Here is a 21,487-nt window from a genome sequence, read left to right as displayed (position 1 = left end):
GCATAAAGTGGCCTCATGTAAATGAGTCAAACCTACATGGGTAGGTGATTAAATAGGTTTTAGCTGACACACATTCTCATAGCAATCGTGGCAAAGTCGTTTTAAAGAGTGGCTGAAATCAGTCATACTACTGGCATTGACAGCCTTGTTGTCAAAAGGATTTTCTCTAGACATGTTTGAGACTACCACAGCAATTCGCAGACAGCCGTCCTCCAAGATGGCTGATGGCTGATCCAAAACCATTAGCCTCATGAGGCTTCTGTTACCTTGGACATTTTGTGGGAGAAAGCAGCAGAAGCCTGCTGAGTGTGGAAATGGGACATATTTCTAAAACATCTGTTGACATTATATATGCCGAGTAATTGCATTTCAAAATTGTCATGTTTTTCAACATAGGACATCTGTGCTGGTAGGCAGTATCTGTGAAGTGCAAACAAAAATGGAATGAAGTATACAATAAATATGCTTAGACAAATACTACTTTTCAGTAGAGAAGCAAACATGCTGAGTAACTCCTTTATCAGCTAGTGCCTTTTCTCAGGGAATGCACTTTCTCCATTCAACAGTCTAGCAACAGACCAATATATAGGTTTCATGCCCCAAGTGATTCTGGGACTATAAAAGCTTTCTAGCCAGGTAAAACAAGTTTATTATCCAAGCCCTAGTTTTTACACTCCTTGGTAGTGGAACTTTGCTAAGCAAGTTGAATTCATAAAGCCAAAGTTCCCCGCACACAGAGTGAGGCGGGTTTGGTACTTGGTCTGGGAGTCAGAAAAGCTCATGTGCTAGTTAAGTTACTCAGTAGGTTTTGCCAAAAGAGGGGTGTCACAGACTACACTCCTCTATCAAGCCAGGAATCAGAGCCTGGAATTGCTGTGTGCACTCAGGTATCTCTGTGATGCAAGAAGTTGACCTCTCGTTTGCCAGGTGGTACCTAATAAATAGTATAGTGTTCCTATGCTGTTAGGGAGTCATGAGAGCTCTCACTTGTGTTATGTCCATGGATTTTGCATTCTAGGCAGTGCCTTCTACACAATCTTTTTGGATGAAAGTACTCTGTGCCCTTTCTGTTGAAGTTGGGCACCTGTTTTTGAGGCAAAAATCTTCAAATTGTCAGGCACTAGGTAAGAAGTGAGTGCCAACCACCACTGTGGCTTTTCACACAACTCAAAGCAATCTGAATGAATTAAGTTCGGACAGAGTATGGCTAGAAATCTAGGCTCCTCTGAGGTCTCAAACATTAGTGCATCTTTCTGAATTGTTAATGAGAAGTGACTTATCTAGGCAGCCAGCTCAGTAAAGAGAAAGATGCCTCTGAGTTTCCTCAGTAATACAGCTATAATTACCAGAAAGGCTTTTCCCCTGAAACCTAAGTGGGCTAAGTAGGGTTTTCCTCAATTGCTTTCCTGATTTTAGTAACTTAAAATTTATCTACATTGTGTTTTGAGTGTGAAGGAAGTCTGCCCATGTTCCATCAAAGGCCCATATTCCAGCCAGCACATAGTGCCTCAGTGAAGAGACATGACAAGTGAGTGTGAAGAGAGAGTTCTCAGAGGTCTAGGCAAAACAGAGGGTTTTTTGCATCAGTACTGGAGCTCTGGCTCTGCCCCACTGTTCAGCAGGAAGGAGAAGAACAGTGGATGGAGGAAAAGGACTGGAGCAGGAGGGAGGTTGAGCTATAGAGAGGATGTTGGGTTACAGAGAGCTAAGTTTACTGCTCTTGCTGTCACAAGGAATTGCTGAGGTGGTGGAGCCTCTTTCACCAATGAAGAGTCCTGCCTGATGTGTTCCCACTTGTCCTGCAGCAGCAGCATGCAGCTTGGGTTTCCAGGCCTCTGCTGTCAACAAAGTAGATAGGTAATGCCTGGTTCTGTTGTTCCTGCCAGTCTGTTGATCTAAAGAAACGGCTGCTTGGTTTTTACTTAGTACAAGCCTGCCTTTGACATAGCAACACATTTACTGACATGAAAACGAAAATGTTTCCGAAATGAGGTTGTTTGGGAGGGTAATACATTTTTTTTGCAAGTATGCCTTGGAATTCGGAAAAAAATGCTGAAGCACTTGCTTTATGACAGTGGCATTTGAGCAAAACCTTTCTTCTACCATGTGTTTGTAATTCTGATAAAATCTTACATGGAAAAAATAGATAAAAATTTCACAAGTCCTGTTTTAACACATCTGAAACACAGGATTTCAACTTTTCTCTTTGAAACAATAATTTTTGCTTAGAAATTTATGTTCACGTGTCAAATAAATGTATTTAAAATTCCATTGATCCCTGTATTTAAACGTTGATTCATGAAGACAATTGGAAAAAAAAAAGTTCTACTTGGGAAAAGATTTCAAAATTTTGCTTCCTTGTATCAATTCAGGACACTAGGAAGTTCAAGATCTTGCAGTATTTCCTAGTCTGGCAAATATATCTTACTCTTCTCCTGTTTATAGCGCAAAACTAAGGAAAAACCATTACATTTTTGTCTGACAGTTTAAGTATTTGAAATAAAACCACAATCTAGTAAAGTGTGCAGGCTGTTGTGCTGGAGGAAATTGTTTGAAAACTACAAACCAAATATTTTTCACTTTCATTCTTGATCAGTATTGGAGATCTAAACATGGTCAAAGGATGAACAGAAAGAGCAAGAAATCAGCCTTTACACCTAATCTTAACAACTTGATTGATGCCTCACAGAAAGTAAATCACATTTAGTACTGAAAGTAGAGCTGATATTTTGGAACTGATTCCGTCGTCTAACATTACAAAGAGTAGGAAACATCTTTTATGTTGCTTGTGCTTCAGCAGTGATTTTTTGGTAATTTATTTCCTGTCCTTTAAAGGAGTTGCATTTGAGTGGACACGCTTTTAGCTAAGCAGGATAAGTTTTGCCTCCTGTTTCTTGTTGGATTTTTGTGGTTTTCACCTGCAGGTGGGTATCAAGTGACTTGGGACTATCCCTTTTCTATGTCTCTTGTGTGTCCTGAGTTTTGGGTGTAATTGGCCCATTTTTGTTCCAGTTCAACAGATTTAGCAGCAACAGGGATAGCCAGGTTAGTAACCTTTTTCTTACTTCAGAGCATGTGTTGTTTTCTTCTGTTTCACCTGCTCTGTTGTTATTGTAATAACTAGCAGATATTGTTTACCTATATTTTTTCTTCAGTGGTTTACAATACCACTATAATATTGAGAATAACTGTCAGTTGAACTGGTAGTACTTACTGGTAGTTGAACAAGAGACATGCTTGAAGTTCATTATCTTTGTAATCTTGTGCTTTTACAACTCAATTTTATATCATAGAGATTGTCCATCTCCAACAGAAATTTCAGTGAATTTCATCACACTCTTTATTTGGTCTCCTACAGTAGTTTTGAGAATTGATACCTCCCTATATTAAGAGATAGGGTTCACAGGATCACTTGGACAGTTTTCTTGTCTAATGCTGTTGAAATCCTCTCTTGTCCTTCTTTTCCTTCCCTCAGCTTTTCCCTAAATCCGAGAGATGACACCTCAGTCTCTAAGGCAATTAAAGCTGCTTTTAGAGTTGCATGTTTGAGCCCTGATCCAGATGAACACTAAGTACAAAGCTCATACCTACAGCTGAGGCCAATGGAAAAGGCATTAATTTGCTTGTCTCACCTGAAACGCTGTCTGTCAGATAAGCTGTGAAGACAGAACATCACAGATATGTCTTCTTTCCTTCAATACAGGGACTTCTTATAGATTTATTTGCCATCTATGGAATTTACCCAGACCATGGGAATACAGGGCTCAGACCCTTGCTTACTGTCCTTCCTCAAACATGCATCCTTCACCTCTTCAGAAAAAGTCCGTTGCTGAAGTTTTGTCCTCAGTGTCTCCTCTGTCGTTGATTGGGATGCTGTTTATATACATCACATTCTGTTTGTATACATTGTATTTTATACATTATATTCTGGATTATTCATTGTATTCCATATCCCAGTTTGCCTTTGCATTTCGTGGGGAGTCTGCGTTCCTTTGGACTGCGATAGGACAGCCAAAAATGTAGGCAGAGGCTTAGACTCATGGTGGCTATTTCCTTTTGTAGACCTTAAATATTAGCATAATATTATCAGAAGTGCATGAAACAGAAGTTCTCAACTTGTGGCTTGGTCTACAGTCCCTGGGCATGGAGACTTCCTTTCCTCCTTCTTTTCTTGTTGGTGTTTGTTGTTGTTGGGTTGTTTGTTTTTTTTTTTTTTTTTGTTTTGTTTTTTTTAACTGTTGTGACTAGCTTATTGCTCTGTTGTAAATATAATTGCTGCCTGGAAGCAGCAGGAAACAGCTGAAAAAATTTAACAGGAGCTTATAACAGGGAGTGCTCTACTACTTCTTAAGAGAAGCAGGCATGGTGATTTAGATACGGTATGAATAGCTGAGATAAGTGATGTTTCTCATCTGAAGTACCTGCACAGCTACAAGTGTTTTGTTAACTTGTGCTATAAAGAAACCTTGCCACTAGTAGTCAGGGAGTTTGGGAAAAGTTATATTTACCTTGGTTAGAGAGTAGAAACATCACAGAGTGTGCTTTAAGTTTGCTGTTGCCACTGCATAAAAACATTTACATTCAAGATCTGTTCTATTACCTGCAGTTAGGATCAGCCTTGAAAATATATTTGTTAACATAACTCTGTGATGTGCTGTATGTCAGGTTTATTGATGATGAAGAAAATGCCCTTGATATAGCATTTGTTCCAATTTGTTTAGGTATCAAATCAGTTTGGAACCTTCTGTTCCAGATTTGACATAAATATATCTGCAGATATTATAGAAATGATCCTGAACTTACAGTTCCCAGGAGTTGTTTGTGATGCAGCCTATTTTACAAACAATATTTGGCTATGAAGTATAATTTATTGGGTATAGCAAAGACTTCCATGCATCTTTCACTGTGTTATGCTATTCATTGATAGTGTGAAATGTATTATTGATTGCTACAAGGTATTCTGGCAGAGTACTGTGCGAGGATTGAAGTTGAGAGATTTATTAGAGTATCATGCAGTACATTTATTCTTGGCATAATATCTACTAATAGTATATTATTTAGAAGACAAACATTAGTTTATGAGTGTGAAACAAGATATTGCTTTAGAAGAATGCATATAAATCTTTCTATGGATGTTAGTAGCTATTGGTATAAAAGGGATTTTTTTTTCATGCATTTTGGAGAAATGATGTTTATCAAGGATTATTAAGGTTGAAAAATCAACCCTTCAGACTGGTAGGAAATACCAGATTGTGTATATACTTCTGAAGACCTTAAATCTTTGTAACATATTTCAATAAACTGTGGTAAAATATAATGATATGTTGTAGGCGGTCTTCAGTTTGGGATTTTTTTCAAATTTTATTGACATAGCAAAATAAGTCATGTTAAAGAAAAGTAATAATTCAAATTTTGAAATGGACTCACCACATATTAAAATGCTGTTCATATTGTACGTATTCTGGAGTGACCTACAGAGTAATCTCAGCGGTTACAAAAGCTGTCCATGGGTCTAGAGACCATGTCAAAATTAATGATATTAAATTTTAAAACTTTCATTGCTAACCATTTTTTTCCACACTTTCTCCTTATTCTTTAATAGAGAAACAGAACTGTTCAGGTTAGGAAGAGGAAACTTGCTTTCTTAGATCTGCTGGAAGGAACAAGCCAATTTTGAAGACTGCTGATGAGGAAATAAATTTGCCAGCACTCCAGTCCAAAACCGTATTACACAAAGGTTCTTGGCAAATTGAATATCTTTACATGTGTGTTTTTACACCTGTAATGCCACACTGAGACTTACTAATTTATTTTCCCATAATGAATGAATCAAATTTGATCAGAGTAAAAGAAAGATTTTTGAAATGTAGAAAATATTAATGAGAAAGAATTTTCAGACATATAAGTAACTTCAAAAGAGAACACAGACCAGAACACCTTCTGTGCATGAGAATATGTGCCTCTACTTATCTTTACTGCCCATATATAATAATGAAGCAAATTAACTTCAAATGCTGGAGATCTTATAATACGCTCTCTAGAAATACTGATTTATGGAAAAAGTAGTAAAGGAATTTCATATATACAATAATGAAGCACTTTCCTATTGTGACATTTCATAATAAGTTTGACAATGACTTTTGCAGTGATATGCTTACAAAGGCCACAGCACTCTCATGCAAATATACACCCTGTATGTAACTAAAATAGTAAAACTTACCATCTAGTATTTTAAGGATTTAGCATAAAGTGTTTTGAAGTTTCAGCATATTATTACTGGAAACTATTTTTTGGTTCACAAGTTTTTCTTTAAAGCTTGTTAAAATGAAATCCTCTTTTCCTTCATGCCTAAAAGTAAGTATAGGTAAACTCTGATTTTCTGAAGGTCGTGATGGACGACTGAAATCCTCATAAAACCAGGGTTAGTTATAAGAAATTTGAGACTTGCTACAATTTTTAGGTACAAGGATTGCTACGAATTTTGAATACCAAAGACTTTCAGGGCTTAGCTGCATTTCCTTCCTCTACATGAATAGTAGTGTTTATTCTTTATAAGGTGAAATTATTGTGCTTTGTCCAGTGGGCTTTGCTCTGACAATAACTATTATAAAGAAGACCCAGGCATTTCCATCCCCTCAGCAGTAGCTAAGTAGCATAACAGCTATACAGTGCCTGAATAACAGCAAAAAATATGTGGCTTTGCTGCATGTAGTGGTTAGGGAATAGTCAACAGAAAGCTCATGCAGAGATGGAAGTGAGGGTCATGTGTACTTAAAGCGGTGCTCTTAAGGTCTCCGTTTATCGTTGCAGAGGGAATGAAGGCTTTAGGGACCGGGAGAAATGTAGTGAATGTAGATCTACCGGTTAACCTCCTGACAGTGAGTGAGTATATAGGGAGCAGTTGCTATGCAGGATTTAATCATAAGCCTCCAAAAGAGTGTAGCAGGCATGTTGGAAGCTGAATTTTTTGGAAAAATTCACAGTAACAGAGGTCGTTAGAAATGATTATAAAAAGAACAACATCTGACATGTTTGCCTGGCTTCTTCAGTGAATTACTTGAATCAATAGATAAAGATGTGGCCATACCTGCTGTTTAACTGCATTTCTGATAAGCATTTGGTGGTGTATCAGAAATAAGCTGTTCTCTAATATCACAATGTGTAGCTTGCATGCTTGAGTCGAAATGAAACGTCCTACATTGGAGGAGTCAGGATGAGAAATTATAAAAGCCAAGAAATTTTGGCAAATCTGATTCAGGTTGTGATAGAGGCTACATTATTATAAAGATCATAAAGTGTACATATGTAAACACTCTTTGAGAAAAATCTGATTTAAAAAAATGTTTAAATATCTGGATAATCAATTTGATAGAACGAGTACATGCAGGGTGCCAGTTATTAATGGAGTGTATATATATAATAGTGATCAGGAAAAATATGAAGTGAATACATTTTGGCAAATACATCCATGTTTAATCTATATCTTTGATTAAATATCAGATACTGGATTGTGGGAAAAAACTGTGATCTTAATGAAATCAGTGGCTCTAAGACTGAGCCTCAGACACAGAACCACCTGCCTGCACTGGCAAACTGTGACTGGGAAGGACTGTCTAAAACTTTTCTAAGGTTCTAAACAACTACTGGATGGGCAAAAACTCTCCCTGGTCACTCAGAAGCAAGGCTAACTGGTGACCAGAGTACAGATGAGATTTCTAGGAAGTGAAATTTTTTGGGTTTTAGATTTCTCCATGTTTGAACAGAAGTGGCAGAAATTAAAGATGGCTCTAAGGTAACAACACACAGGTCAACAAGAATTCAGACATGACAAAAAGCTTTACCAAAAGAAGACACAAGGAGTTTAAACAATGGTGGGGAGTAAGGGATCAGCAATTAATGAAGAATGTTTTGAAGTCAGATATGAAAATCACCTGGTAGGGAATAAAGACTAGTGTGGAATACCAGATATGAACTATGTACTAATCTGGAATGCTGTTCCCAATGTTGATACTGTTTTTCAGTACAGTTCAAAGAGGTAAGGATAAATGGGGTTAACATGGAGGAGACCTACAAGTTTCCTGAACATTCAGCATTTTCTGGTTAACTAAAGCAACTGGGAAAAAAGTGGGAATGGGTAAGACACCATTTGGAAAACTTTATCATGTTATTACATTTCAAGAGATTCAGCTGTTGCTGCTTGAGAAATTCTGAAAGTTATAGGAATCTCATGAAGAACATTTTAGTATCACATCTCAAATGATTTTTTTTTTTCTGGGAGTTGATCACTCAAGAGGAATTACAAGCTTCTCTTCAGAAGTGACACCTTTTATGCTGCTGCAAGATATAGTGCCAGAAAAAAAAATGAATAGACTGCCTAGCCTTGGTTTTTGTACCTATACCTGTTGTTTGGTGCCAGCTATTGGTGTTATCCTGGGCTCCTTGAATGCCTGGAGAAGGAAGAGCAAGGGATTACATACATGTCCCATCAGAGAATATAAAGTTGTTGGTGTATTAAGCATAGCCAGAAGCAAACACTGATCCCCAGAGAAAACTGACAAGCAATATTTATTCATACCTAACTGTGTGTTTTTAAAATTAGCATCTGTGCATAGAAGATGAAGAAACATTTTCACAGTGGAATTTTTTTGAGCATTAGATTCTCTCTATGCAACAGAAAGAATACCTGTTCTTTATGTCCAAGATGTATCATAAGCCCTGTAGATATGAATATGTCTAGTGTTCATGATGAGAGAAAGGGATACTAAAGTGATATATGAAATGCCTGAGATACTTGGAAATAAATTAAATTTAGTTCCCAGAACCAATAACTTGTACAGTAATGCAAAAAGTAAACGAAATCCATTTCACTAAATATTGGCACTGTGACGATTGCTTGTGAAGTGCTTTTTATAAACGTAATGCAAAATAGGAAGGCACATCAACAGCTCCCTCTGAAAGGTTCATTTCTGCTAAGGAATAAGCAGAAGCAGAATAAGTGGAAGAAGCAGAACAGAAACATTTCATTACGGACACTTGGTTTGTTGTATGTGGGCCGTGCAGATAATGCCCTAAATGGCAGAGGAAGATACTGTGTGGGAAGGAGGTGGAGTAGTGGAAGTACCTCTCTGATGTTCAAGTCTTCATCTGGAATTGGGTTTGATTTGATGCTTGGAGTGGCAAGACTAAGCCTATGATTTGTGGAATTGTAAAAACTATACTATTACTGGACTGTAATAGAAAAATAAGCCAAACAGTGGTTGTCCTCTCAGTGGTACATCAAAATAGCTTACATTTTATGCTCCTTCTTATTTAAACTAGTGAGAGTTACAGGAAAATGGGGCCCTAGAAGACGAATTTGCCATTGGACACCGTTTTTAAATTTAGTTCCAGATCAGATACCTAAAAATAAGCGTCTGCATGTCAGCTGGGAGTCTAAGTTGCCAGTATAGTCCACAGGTCTTGATTCAGTTGCTTAAACATAGTTATCTAGTGCCATTTGAAACTCAGACTTCCCTGCTGCAAGCTGTTGTTTCAGAAGGGCTTGGATTTCCCATGTGTGTTATGTCACATTTATGGCATTTTGCACCTGGATAGCCAAAAGCACCACTTTTAGGCAACTGAATTAAGCCTGCAGTAAAAATGATTACTGAACCCTAAAAATGCATTGAGCCTATAAGCTAGAAGATGCTTGGTCTCCACCGCCTATTTTCACTAGCTCTCCATGGACTGCAGTAGGAGCCTGGACACCTAGTTTGTGTGTAAATACCTAAAAACATGTGTTTTAATCCCACGGTGAATCCTACCCTCTGTGACTGGAACAGTGCTTAGGGGCTCAGCTCTCTTGCCCATGCCATGATGCCTAGTGTCGCTGGAGACACTGCAGGTGTTCTGATATCAACGAGGCTTTGTCAGAGATGGCACATGACCTACAGTACACCCATGCCCTTCTGGAGTGGTAGCTGGATGCCAGGCAAGAAATCCTACGCTGTCCCAACGGCAGTAAATATCTGTTTCTGTGCAAATGAATATTGTTTTGTCTGTGAGGATTAGAACAAGAGGTTAGCAAGTGCCCTAAGAATGTTCTGTGTTAGGGAGCAATACAATTGCCCCCTCTTTCACCTGTTCCAGAACAGAGCTTCATTACTAGGATGCTTCAATTCCCTTTTTAAAAGGATCAGTTTTGCTGAAATATTTAACTGACTTGCAGATCTATTTTTAAAGGAAGAAAATTAATATAATAATAGTACTTTCTAAAGACACAGTGTTTAAGTCCATACAGAAAAGGACTCTGAAGACAATCACTATAACCGGATTCAGCTTCAGATGAGGTCTGTAACCAGAACAGTGCAGGTTCAGTCAGCATCAGGTTTAGACCTGTGTTTGAATCAGCAGCACCACCCACTGCAAGGGATTCAGAATCAGAATTTTTTAAATGCTGGAAGCACTGACAAAGCAGCTCTTCTTATGGGAAGTTCTATTCTCCTTTGCTTAAATCTTGGCAAAACCATGGTTTTATTTTAACGAGGTCCTAAACAGAAGGAAAATTAATTCACCTCCAAGTTGACACTTGGTCAAGACCCTAGAGTGGGTTCAGATCTAGGCATTCAGAAATAGACACCCTGCAATGCATGGGGATGTGGACACGTTTAAAATTCTGGAGCTGGCCAGTTCCTAACTCTATGTCATTTTATGACCAATTAGCATTTGTAAGTGTATTTTATAACAGTAAAGGATAATGCTGAATTTTTAAAATCGATGTTGTTGATGCTGAGGTTGTAGCTTATGATTATGACATCATTATATTCAGCAGTCAAACTTTGCTCTGTGTGTGATATAAATAGAGATGTTTGAAACTGTGTCTGAGTCAGTGCCTTCAACTGTGGTCTCATGATTGTTTTATATGTGTGGTAAAATATGCTGCCTTGCCCCAGATCATCAAAGCTCCAAGACATATGCTGAAATAAGCATTAATACTGTGTTATCTAGAATAATAAAAAAAATCCAAATTGGATAGTTATTACCTTGCATGTACTAAAAACCACAGTGTTACCTTTGCGGTGAAGTTTCTACTGATACCAAGATACAGTATTTTAACACTATCAAGCTTAAGGAATGTGCAAAGTACATCCTCTTATCTCTCATTGCTAGGAGAAATGGCACTGCTCTGAGATCTCAGAAGGTGATTGCAGGATATCAAGTACGCAAATTAAAAGGTGGGAGGCAGGCCAAGTTGAAAAGTCTTCAGAGGTCCCTGCTGTCAGTATGCAACTTCCAGATAAAGTTCAGAGAAAAGAAATCCAGTGTTTTCTGTGGATATATATCCAAATTTCATCTGATGGAAAGTTTCTTTTATCAGCTGGCTTTAGCAGCTTTCAGACCTTGGTTCAAGGAGAACTGAAATAATCTGTAAATTGTGCTGTAGCTATTATGGCTATTTATTCATATGGTAAAAAGGCAACATTATTCTGTCAGTAGGTCACAGCATTCTAGAAGGGATAGAGAAGACCTTGAAAAAGTGAATATATTTTCAGGAAGAATATTTCTCTCGCTCTCCCCAATAATCAATACGTTAATTAATGGCCTATTTTAAAAAGTACAAAGATTCTATCATACTGTTTTCATAATTAAACCAAAGCAAATTCTAAATATCAACAATTTTAGTGCAAATGGTTTCATTAACATGCGGCAGGGAACATACGCCTACATTGTTGATACCATTTTTCTTGTTTAATTCATGGCAGCTACGCAAACTGGCAGCACTTAACATGATCTCACACAAGTTAGCTCACAGCCAAGGGCTGACATGTAGAGTCAATATGCCAGGGCTAATTATGTTGATGTCAAAAAGTTACCTTTCTTTGTGTATGATAAATGTTTCACATAGATTAAAGCATGTTTGTGTACTGTGAATTTTACCCGAAAGATTGCACCAAAAGGTCAGCAATCTTTGATGCAATTTAATTACAATATTGTTGATTATGCATGCCTTGTAATCTGATACTCTGATCAAAGTCAAGTGCGGGATTTGGAAAAAAATATGTATTATGACTTTTAATCATCATTTCTGCTGGATGATTATGCCTGGGAGGACTAGTACAGTCTGCATGTTAACCTTTGAAATGATTGTTTTGACTACATCCATTATATTTTGGTTTTAGTAGTTCACACATTGAAGGCATTACCAGAAAAGAATTTTGTGAGATTTCGTGCTGTTCATGGCATGCACATGTAAGGAGGAACAGGGCTCCCGGAGGTCCTCTTACAGACTTCAGGTTCAAACTTTTTACATTTTATTGTAGTAAAAAAATGTCCAGGGTTTCCAGCTCTCTATTCTGATTTCATAATGTTCCCTAACTGCTAGTGGAAGGCAGATTGCTTATTTTGCATTACTTAAACTCCTCTTTCTTCTTCTCCTGTGCTACTTAATAATTTTAAAATGAGCACAGTTACTTGGTACTGCAAGCATATGGCTTAGCTCCTGGGAAAAGCATGGATACAAGTGCACCAGAGGATGAACTCCTGCCTTCATTTGTCTGGTTTGCTTCAACCTTCTTCAAAATTGTACAGCTTTTTGGCTTATCCTCCCAGAGGGACCATCTCTGGGCAAGATAATCCATAACCTTTCCATCCTCCTCTGTTATCAGGATGGTTGCTAGTTTATGCAAATTGTAATAGAGAGAAGAATTGATATGAAAACACACCGAATGTCCCACAAGTACTCCAACTTTTTCATGATCATATTTTCATTGTGAGGTGGGAATGCAGTTTCTGTAGGTTCATATCGTGCAAAATTGCTGATTTATCCCCTTTTTCTTGCTGTCTGCTCCTAGTGCAGGCACAATGCTAATTTATTCTAGGAAAATATCTATCAGAAGTTGGTGATGCGCATGCTGCCTATACCTTGTGCTTGTAGTTTTTGTGTATGTAGTGGGAAGGGATGCGCCTACCCGTCAACTGGCACGCACACCCTGAATGTATACAAGATAACCAGTATTCGGAAATAGAATCTGCTCTTTATCTAGTGTAAGATTATCAAAACTGATTCATGAACTACTTTTTCTTTCCACAGCTGAGAAACCAAGTTTTTATTCCAGTTTGATGGATAAATGTGGCACATCTGAATTCTTTAATCCCTCTTTCTTTTCCTCTCCCTCCACATCCATTTCTTCAGTAATGACAGTTCACAGGAAAACTCTCCAGAGGGATGTAAAATCTTGGCATCTGTGTTTCTTTTTTGGAAGCAAGTATTCCGAAGAGGTATCCTTGTTGCCTAATGAACCAAAACCCCAAACCTTGGATTTCATTATAGTTATGATTCCTTAACCCACTAGAGTCACTAGAGTCTTTCATCAAAATGTGGTCTCATTAAGTGAAAGAGCCACTGTGCACCACTCCATTAAAATGTGCTAAGCTAACTTGTTGTCTGACATGAGAGGAAATGAAATATAATTATTTCAGATCTGTTACTAGTGGACTGTAGCATACATCATAAGCTGGAAAAATATCTAAGACAGTTTGGTATTCTTAGTTCTGGATGCCCAAATCTGAATGCATATATAAAGTAATGAGTCTAGAGAGGCGTGGTCTTCTTTCAGGTTAGGAAACCGGAAAGTCTGTGTCACGGTCTGGATTCAGTCAGTGACTTCTCCTGCAGCTTGCATTATTCCTGGTATTTGTACAAGTATCCAGGAGTTAAGGGAGCAAGGAACCTTTCTTCAAGTACATATCCCACTTTACAGACCCTGGGCATGAGTGCAGGCTCTAATTTCTTCCACATGCAGGGACTGTTCCTTGCTAGTGACAATCTGGAGATCTGCAGAATGAGTCTTGTGCTTTTGCAAATAGAAAGATCAGGTGACATGCAACATACTTTGAGATAGTAAACAATGTATTTGCCCCTAGGAAGCTGGGATAAAATTTAAAGGTTGGGAAGGGGAAGAAAACACTTGCAGTAGAGTGGCTGAGGTGCTTTGGGAATCTGTTGTCAAGGGCCAATCTAATAAAGATCAGGTTTACAAACAGGAAGTCAAGGCTTTGAGTATGCAGTTAAGTACCTAATTTCTATGCAAAATTTCTATGACTGGGAGATGTAAACTTAACTCATAAGTGGGTGTTCGGTTAGCTATTTACATATAAGCTATATGAATATATATTTATAGTACCTGCATATGCAAATAAAGCTTATTGTTCAAGACCCCTATTTCATAAAAAGCAAATACAGCTTTGGATTTCTATGAGGTGCTAAAACTTAAAATACTCCATGATTTATTTGAACAATTCTCTGAAAAGAAATCTTGTAAATTACTTGGTGGATTTCTAGATGCACTAATGATAATGACTGAAAGGGCAAGATAGGATGAGGTCTTTATACTCAGCCGCTTTCCTACCTCATCTGGGAAGGCGATATCTGAGCATCATACAAAATTATTAACATTTCCAATTGAAGTCCTCTGTACTTGTGAATCAGTAAGTAGGTTCTATTGTCCTATGTTATGTTGTGCATACTATCAGCATGGTGGGGAAGATCACAAGACCATGTGAGAAAAAATGAGAATTAGCATAGTGTGTGGTATTAAACCATCTCCTTTGGGCTGCTGCTTGTCAGGAGTCAGGAAAACATGCTGGACTTCTCTGTCAAGAGTGTTCATGTTGACCCAGGCATCCTATGGGTCACTGAATATTTGAATAATTCTTGAATATTTCAGCACATTTAATTCCTCAAATGCCACTTTAAACATAGTGCACAAGGCTGATACAGCTGCATAGTGAGCTTGCTTTTTTTGCTCACTCCAAGAATTAATTTGACTCTTCCTGTGGCTGAGAACAGTACTCCTGTTTGGCTTAAATTCAATGATTTGCAGGAAAAAGAGCAAACTGGAGAAAAGGTAATGATTTCTAGAAAGCTACAGGAGGGCTGAGTCCCAAATCCAAATGTGACACTGCTTACAATTACATAAGTAGTGTTCCCATGCATTTATCCCAGCTATAACCAATAGTTAATAACAAATTATAGAGGTCCATTGTGATTTACACACAGAGGTTTCTGTAGAGGACTTTGTGTGAATAAAAATGACTATTATTTTTTTTCTATCAAAAGAAAGGAATCAATTGAATTCTTGTGGAGAATATAATTTTCTTTCATTTAGTTTTAAATAGCATTAGCACAGCAATCAGATTTTGAGGTGAAAGATAAATACTTCTGGACCTGGGTCTGAAAAATGTACAAAACATTAGACAATAAAGAGAACAACTCCCTTGCCTTTGTATTTCAAAGGGCATTAGCATTTTGCTGTACTGGCGGATAGCTTCTCAAACTGTTTTGCCTCTAAGTGACCTATTCCATTATTTTAAAACTGTGTTAAATGACCTCTGAATGTTTACAAAAAAGGGAAAGATTTAAACATTAAGATTTTATCATTATTTTAAAGACACTTTGATATCACAGTATAATAACACTACTAATTGACAGTTGCTTCCGATGGTGCTGTACCTTCCACAGCTGAAATTTAAGATTATTTTAAGTGTGTAATGCTATGGAGAAAGCAGTCTAGGTCTGTTAGAAAAAAAAAAAGCATATGAAACAGCATTAATCCTTAAACTACATTTGAAAATACACAGGGAGACCAGCATCCTGTAATTATAAAATGCAGCAGTAATGATGTGACAAAGACAACCCCATGCAGTCACCTCCAGCGCTTAGGAAAGAGGGAACCAAATAAATAAGGACAACAGTCCAGTTCTCAGTGGTGGAGGAAACCTCTGCCCATGTGTAGGTAGGCAGGGGAGGGGGTGGCGAGGGCAGGTGGGGAGAGCACAGAGGGGTGCGGGTGGGGAGGATGGGTAACAAAGGAAGAGGACAGGAAGGTCTGGGCACTGGGGCTGGCTGCCGCGGCCTCACGCGCTGTGCCGCTCTAACTTTTGGGCTCTGAATGCTGCGTTGTAGACTTCATTCGTCTCGTTTGGTAGACAGAAGAAAGATTTCCTTTTTAATCAGGGCATGCTGCAGAAGCCAAGATGAGATCATGGCTTCTGGTTCACGATTTTTATTTTCTAACAGAGAAGGTTATCTTGTTTCTTTCTCGTACTAGGTCAGAGCACGTATACAGCACCTCACATGTCAAGTGGCTTTAATTATCTTTCTAAAACAGGGTGATTAGAAATAAAGCAAGCACAGTTAAATCTTTGGGCTGCTACTCAGGTTTCCCTGTTCTTTCATTGGATAGATTCCTCTGACTGCAGTGAGAATTTGCCTGAGTAAAAAATGAATAAGAACATTTGGTTATAGCTTTAATTACAGAACAGAGCTACAGGAGAAATCAATGTCACATTCATTTAAATTTTTCGTATTGGAGCATGCTATTGGCCTTGCTAAACCAGTGCCATGCCTTTGTTAGCTGTGCAGATCTGAGACAATCTTGCTGATTTTTTCACTGTTTCCTTACAGGTGGATTGCTACAGTTCCAAGTAACTGCAAGATGTGGCAGCAGCTGCTGCTGTTATTGATAAATGGTGCAGCCAGTTCGACTAGGACACACTGAGGTGCCTTTGAGGTAGTGAAATAAGAGGATTTAAAGGCAAAGCCCTAGACAGAGTGATGTATGAAGTACTCAGCCTGCTTGGTTGCGGATGGTTGTGTTAGTTTGATAGCTGTGCTATAATGCCTTCACAGTAATGTGTTACTGAAGGCAACACTGCATACTTTGAAATGTCTGGGTAAACATTGTATAGCTGCAGCCCTCCCCAGGCAGACCTTAGGGCAACATCTCACCTGTTTCCCTCCTGTTTTGGGGAAAGGATGAGCTTTTTTCTGTTTCTCAGGGGACAGCTTACTCCCAGTGATGTGCCTGCTTTGGTTTGGTCTCCCCTCCTTCTGTCTGGCTCTTTGCCTACTGGGGAGACCTCGGTTTGCTGCCCTTGTTCTTCTTCCTACAAGTGGGGTTAAATCCAAGGAAGGCTTTTTCTCCTCTTTCTTGGCCTGCATACACAGATCTGTATCTTATTGTCTCACTGGGATCCTTCCTCCAACTTTCAGACTTTGTTATGGGTCTTGATACCCTTTTACTTTTCTGTCACTTGCAAGTAGATGTTTTTTCCTCTGTTTTTATGGTTTTGGATCTGAGGGGAAAAAATCAATAAAACATTCAAATAAAAACACAGTGAAAAGGAAAGAAGGAACCACACACAGAGCCCAAGGATGTGTGCTCTTTTGCTTGTAATATACTTGAAAGGCCTTTATATTTCTGTGCAAGAGGGAATGATTGCTTTTGAAGGTACATTCAAGGATATTCACAAAAAATGCTTTGTGAATACCAGTGGATGAAACTTACATTTGTAGTAGCAATGACAGAAAAAAACAACTGACACAGAAACAACTTTTCAGCTTACATGAGTTACAAAAATGCGGTGCAGTATAAAAACATACTGTCACTATCTGATTCCAAAGATAAGCAGGGAGGAAGCAACTAGCCACATTGAAAAGGCAAACATTAGGATTAAAGATTAGAAAAGAATGCTGTATGATTTTGCTAGAATACCCAACAGGCTAGTTTGTTTGCACTCAGTAAAGCAAAACCTTTTGCTGATGTTGTCACATTGTTTTTAGCTGACATTTTGAAGTGTGCATCTATGATAAACATGCAGGGGAAATAACCTATATTGAGATGACAGGAGATATGATTAGATCATGAGAAATCCAGATCCCTCAGCAGAGAGACGATATTCAGAACAGACTAAGATGCAACTAGACAGGTTGTGAGGAGATTAAGGTTTGCATGACACAAAGCTGTGAGCAGGTTGCACAGCATGATATGGGCTTATAAAACAGACTTTCCTCCCTCCTTCCAGGAAACTTCAAATCACTCACCCTGAAAGGAGGTGATTGCTGAGAATTTAGGCAGGGTGCCTTGCATGCCTGTGAGGTTGCGGCTGACAAGCGGCAGAGCAGAGCAGAGCACTGATGTTACAGCACGTGGTGCTAGAGTGAGACCTGGTGGGCTGGAGAAAAGGAAGTTACGGTGGGCTACCTAAAACCCATAAACACTAGGATATTATCTTCTGCTGGTAGAAATTGATCTGGCTCGTACACTGATTTACAGACAGTTTGCCTCAGAGGCGTTGTTGCTGTACGCTTCTGTGGGAGAACTTATCTTGGGCCGCATATCTCCGGAACACAGGGCTCTACCCACCCTGGGGACAGTGATGCACAGACATCAATATGATGGATACAAAATGTCCGTTTATTTAACTGCGTCACACGCTTATATAGCTCTTGTGCTTCCCGCTCCTGCCACTCCTATGGGGAGGAGTCTATCTTTCCGTCACAGCCCGTGATCTCCCGGTCGCCGATCCCTGTCTATTCTCCTACAAGGCGTGACAAAATGTGCTTGAGCCTCCACTTCTGTACACAGAACGTAGGTGTTCTGCTGAGTTGCTGGGGCTGTAGCCTTCACCATGACCCATGACGCAAGGTATCAAAATGTTTGTTGTCATTATTTCTCTATCATCCTGAATTTAAACGCCACCTAATATTTCCCTGCTTTGTTTCTTTCAAATGCGCTGCATGGACAGTTTATATAAGAGATTAAAAATAATCATCAATACTCTTTCTTTGCAAAGAAAAGAGTTCTACAGTCTGTATATGTTTTGTACCCGATCTTTACTTGACTGAAATTTCAAATTGATGTAAAGTTTGTTCAGAAGCAGTTTGATAGGGATCTGGGCTTTTTATATACTTGTTTCTCAAGTGGTAGAGATGTTTTCAACAAAAAAATGTGCCGAGTTTCCATCACTACTTAAATCTTATTATTCAAATCCAAAATATCTGCAAGAGAAAAGAAATTGCATTCAGTTGAATTAAACATACTTCAGATAGTGAGAACCAGTAGATTATCAGATGATATGTTTATAATCATAGCAATCTCTTCTCTCTGAAATTATTAGGTCAAATTACATTGTAAATTTAGGATCCTTTGTTATATTTTGGTTGTCATGACTTTTCACTGCCATCTCCAGATGTCTCAATAATTGGAAATAAAGTAGGGATTTCACATCATTCCTACAGGGGACACAGATGAAAGGATCAAGGCTGAAGGAATAACACATGAAAAGAAGCAGAAGGAATTATTATTGCCAAGTCCAACAAGCGTTCAGAGCAGGGTGTCAGAATGGATTGACTTCAATAAAAAAAATTGCCGTAGTAACAACTGAGTTAAATGTATGAGTAAGAACCTCAGGAACTGGACTATTGTTTGATATTTCCACAATCACTTTGCATGTCAGTCAGCATTAGTGACTGTCTGGGAAGCTGACGCTGTCTGGAATAGTTTGGTTGTTAAGTATCAGCAATGGTCTGATTGGTCTTGTTTTGAAGGAGCATTTGGGGTGTAGATTACTGTCTTTATCCTTGGCTTGTTGACTGCTATGTTCTACTATTTCTTATGCTTGTAGCAATCCATTTTGAAACCTGCTTTGAATATGAATACTTTGTAGTAGTGTCACCTTCCCTAACAGCTCTTCGGCATACTCCATCCTCAATCATAACTTATTTAATGATGAATGTAAAACAGTGGTAGTACAGGATGTGGCCTGTGAATATATTTTTGTAGATCTAATACCATGTTCAGTCTTCTACTGTGAGTGACAGAGTCTGAAATTATTGAAAATTCACTCTTGAATATTATGAGTTTCTTAACCCAAGTTAATTCTTTATGAGCTTCACACCAGGATCAGGCAAGTCAGTAGGTGGCATGGAAAATTTTGCTTTTGATTAGTGTGAATACGTAACTATAGGGTCTCTATTCTAGTTCAGTTTTATTCTGATAAGTGACAATGCAAAAATATTACTTTCATAAACATGCTCCCACTCTGCATGAGCTGTAGATTTATTTATAATAATGACATTAAAAGAAGGAAATCTTTCCTAATGGCAAAAGGGAGGGCTTGAAACAGGACAAGTGATCAGAATTCCCTGATGCTGGGGTTTCCCTAAGCTTGAATCAGGTTTGTGAAAGTGTTAGCAGCTTACCAAGTTTCTGAACCTCAGCTGTGTATGATTTCAAACCATTTCTCTCCTCAGCACCCCAGCAACCTTTCCTTACATCAGAGGCCACATAGGACCTTGGCTTCCCAACCTACTCTGGGTCAATGTGTGAACCCAGGGTGCTGAGAGGTAACCATATCTCCCCCACTACCAGTCTTTGCAGCAGCATTTGTTAACCTCTTCTGCCTTACACATGGCTGTTCTGTGGAGGCAGCATCCATCCTTGCCTTTATCATTAGACTTTAACTGAATAATTTCCCTAATTTGTAGGAGCATTTATGCTATCCCTCTGTCAAGGAGCTGTGTCTGGAGAGAAGGGATGTGACTGAAGCCCATCTAGCAGTTGCATACTGCAACTGGTGCTTCAGTCTGGGAGCACTGAGGAGTGCTGTGGCAAGACCAGACCTTTCACTTCAGGTCCCCTAGATGAAAGAATTGCAAAGGGAATTTAGCTGCACTTTTGTTGTCATATCACAATTTTTCATGGAGCTCACCATGATGGAGCACTTAAGATGCCATTACAAAACAGAGTAGTGTGAGAAACCCCAAATCAGTGCATTAACTGTGAAAATGAGGGAGCTCTGCTGCCAAAGATCATTGCTGTTGAACTTTGAAGAAGAAACAGGGAATAGAGTTCCCAACCACCTAGTAATTTAACTCTGAATCATAGTACCTCTGTCAGCAACTGATTCCTATTACTGGCAGGAATCAGGAGAAAAAACCCAACGCTGCCCATCATAAAACCACACTATTCAGTAGACCGTCCTGTGCCTCTAACTATAAGCACCATCCCCTCCCTTGTAGCAGACCTAATTATATGGGACAAAAGGTACAGTTAGCTAATTAGGCAGACCATAAAATAAAGTCTTGTGGGCACCTTCTTGTTCTTGTTTTCACACCAGGTGGGTCAGTTCACACTTGTGAAATGTCTTTTCAGAAGTTACTTAATCTGTCTCCTTTCCTTTTCTGGATGTCATTAATCACATTCTTGTTTTAATTGATGCTATTTAAACTACAAGTAGGTGTTAATTAGGCAATGTTACAAAACCTAAAGGAATTTGGTGCCCAAATACAAACCTGTGTCATAGAGAACGTCTATCTTCTAGGTGGGTTTAATATATCACAACTCATGTTTCACCACTGTATTGAAGAATATTTTCTGGGTAATTGATAGATGGGGAAAGAAGAGAAGGACAGCTGGAGTATTGGACAGTATGTCCAAGGAGACAGTTTTCTGGGGAGAGGTTTAGGGAAAGAAGTATAAATCATACCTGCTATGATTCAGATTATATAGGCACTCAGACATGCAAGTGGCCGGCTTTGACACATAACAGTGAAGGACACATGTAAATTGTATTGTATTTGTTAGAAGAACTTTATTTCAAAAATAAGTCTGCTTTATTTTTTAAGAATCAAGTATTCTGACAGGCTCCCCCGCTTCCTTTCTTT

General features: G+C 38.6%; 1 protein-coding gene across 2 annotated transcripts in view; it reads left to right on the top strand.

The window, feature by feature from the left end:
• NXPH1 (neurexophilin 1) overlaps positions 1 to 21,487 on the top strand; it is a 148,157-nt gene that overhangs the window by 55,358 nt on the left and 71,312 nt on the right. The gene's annotated exons all lie outside the window — the stretch shown is intronic.

The sequence above is a fragment of the Phalacrocorax carbo genome, chromosome 2 (genome assembly GCF_963921805.1).
Source record: "Phalacrocorax carbo chromosome 2, bPhaCar2.1, whole genome shotgun sequence".
NCBI classification, from domain to species: domain Eukaryota; kingdom Metazoa; phylum Chordata; class Aves; order Suliformes; family Phalacrocoracidae; genus Phalacrocorax; species Phalacrocorax carbo.
Note: the sequence above shows the minus strand (reverse complement) of the source record. Positions and strands in the feature narration are given on the sequence as shown.